Raw genomic sequence first — 2460 nt, 5'->3', positions numbered from 1 at the left:
CAGTATTTACTTGTATTTCCAGATAGGTCCTGTATGGAGCTTAGTGTAGCTTCCACTCACTCCTTCACCTTCTTCTGTTATCTGTTGGTGGTTCTTTTGTTGGCACGTTCTCTCTTCCAGCAGGTATACTTTTGTTCAGAGGTCCCATCTACTCCACCAGGAAGTCTCTGTGTCCATGGGATGAGCAGTTTCAGGGAGTTGGAGTGTGAATGGAAAGTGGAATTCCTTTTTCAGAAGTTGAGTTCTTGGCCATTGCTGGGGAAAGGGAGTAGGGAAGGAAGTCCAGAGGCAACTGTTGTGAGACAATATAGAAAATGCTCTTTGATATCACCTTTAATGGGCAGTTCAAAGTTTGAAGAAGAGAATGTCATCATCCATCTTGAATCTGAGGTGCAGAAAAAGGAAAAACTTGATTTAAGGGAGCAGTTTACAAACCTGGGAAACACAACCTCTAGAGGAAACCAAAAGTATGTTCCCCAACACTGTCTTTTTGCTGTTGTTTTTAGCCTTTTGAAATCTTGAAGTGTGAGTCTTCAAACTATATTCTTTTACAAGATTGTTTTAGCAACTATGTTTCTTGAATTTCAAAATTTTGGATCATCTTGAAAATTTAGGGGAAAAAGCCAACTGAAATTTTCTTGAAAATTGTGTTGAATTTTGGGGTAAATTTGGTGAATAGTGACACTGTAATAATATTTAGTCTTCTCATCCATGAATGTAGTATGTCTTTCCATTTACTCGTCTCCTTTATATTCTTATGTCAATGTTTCTTCTTTTTAAAGGGTACATTCCTACTTATTTTGCTAAGCTTATTCCTAAGTATTTTTATTCCTTTTGATGCTATTTTATATGAAATTTTTTAATTTTATTTTTCATTATTTATTTCTAGTGTTTAGAAATACAATTGATTTTTGTTTGTTGATCTTGTAACCTTGTTGAACTTATTGGTTATAATAGTTTTTTATGGATTCCTTAGGATTTTCTGTATATAAGTTTATGTTATCTGAGAAAATAGATAGTTTTACATTTTTTCCAATATAGATACCTTTTGTTTCATTTTCTCAATTCCATTACATTGTTGAATAGAAATACCGAGAACACTCAGCATTGTCTTGTTTCTGAATTTAGTGGAAGAGCATTCAGTATTTTGCTATTAAGTAGATGTTAGCTGTGGGTTTTTAAAAATGTTTATTAGAATTTTCATTATTTATCTATTTATGATTAAATTTACTGGAGTGACATTGTTAATAAAATTATATAGGTTTTAGGTATATAGTTATATAGTACATCATCTGTATACTGTATTTTTTGTTTACTACCCCAAGTCAAGTCCCCTTCCATCACTATATATCCCCTCTATTACCCTCTTCTAACTCTCCTTATCCCATCTTCCTTCTGGCAATCACCATACTGCCATCTGTGTCCATGAGTCTCTTTTTTTCTTTTCCTTAGTCCTTTTACCCTTCACACTCAGCTCCCAACAACACTAATTATCACTTTTTTTCTGATGTTTTAAGTTTTTAATTCAATTTTTTAGAGGCATTCCTTTTTAATCTTTATTTTCTATTTTTTTATTTTTTAATTAATTTTATTTAGTTATTTTTCAAGTACAGTTTTTTTGTCTATTTCTCCCATCCCAGCCTCCCCCGCCCCTTGCTCCCCACCTCCCTTCCATTTCCACCCCCCTTAGTTCTCATCCCTGTGTCCTTCCTATTTGTTCCTCCAAATCCCACCCCCTTTTTCCCCTTAACTTCCCTTTCTTCTCCCCTCTGGTCACTGTCCCCTTGTTCTCTAAAAAATATGGAACGCTTCACGAATTTGCGTGTCATCCTTGCTCAGGGGCCATGCTAATCTTCTCTGTATCATTCCAATTTTAGTATATGTGCTGCCGAAGCGAGCACTAATTATCACTTTGATAAAGTTTCCTTTACTTCTAGTTTGTTGCGCCTTCTTTTTATTATAAAAGTTTTTTAGATTTTGTCAAATGCTTTTTTTATATATTTTTTTAATTTTCATTTTATTGATTATGCCATTACAGTTATTCTATTCCCCCTTCATTCCCCTCCACCCTGCACCCCCCGCTCCTACCATTCCCCCCTTTAGTTTATGACCATGTGTCTCAAGTACTTTGGATTCTATATTTCCCCTACTATTCTTACCCTCCCCCTATCTATTTTCTACCTACCATCTATGCTATTTATTTTCTGTAACTTCTCCCCCCTTCTCCTTCTCTCACTCCCCTGTTGCTAACCCTCTATGAGATCTTCATTTCTATGGTTCTGCTCCTGATCTAGCTGTCCTTTTAGCTTGCTTTTGTTTTAGATGTGGTTGTTAATAACTGTGTTTGCTGTCCTTTCACTGTTCATCTTTTTTATCTTCTTTTTCTTAGGTAAGTCCCTTTAACATTTCCTATAATAAGGGCTTGGTGATGATGAACTCCTTGAATTTGGTCTTATCTGA

General features: G+C 35.1%; 1 non-coding gene across 1 annotated transcript; it reads right to left on the bottom strand.

Moving 5' to 3' along the window:
- Positions 1 to 1794: 1794 nt before the first annotated feature.
- Positions 1795 to 1901, bottom strand: LOC119055224 (U6 spliceosomal RNA). The gene has a single exon (XR_005083657.2). It is a non-coding gene; the product is annotated as a U6 spliceosomal RNA (small nuclear RNA).
- Positions 1902 to 2460: the final 559 nt, after the last annotated feature.

Source organism: Artibeus jamaicensis, unplaced genomic scaffold (genome assembly GCF_021234435.1).
Source record: "Artibeus jamaicensis isolate MK-2021 breed Jamaican fruit bat unplaced genomic scaffold, CSHL_Jam_final contig_60, whole genome shotgun sequence".
Classification (NCBI taxonomy): Eukaryota; Metazoa; Chordata; class Mammalia; order Chiroptera; family Phyllostomidae; genus Artibeus; species Artibeus jamaicensis.
Note: the sequence above shows the minus strand (reverse complement) of the source record. Positions and strands in the feature narration are given on the sequence as shown.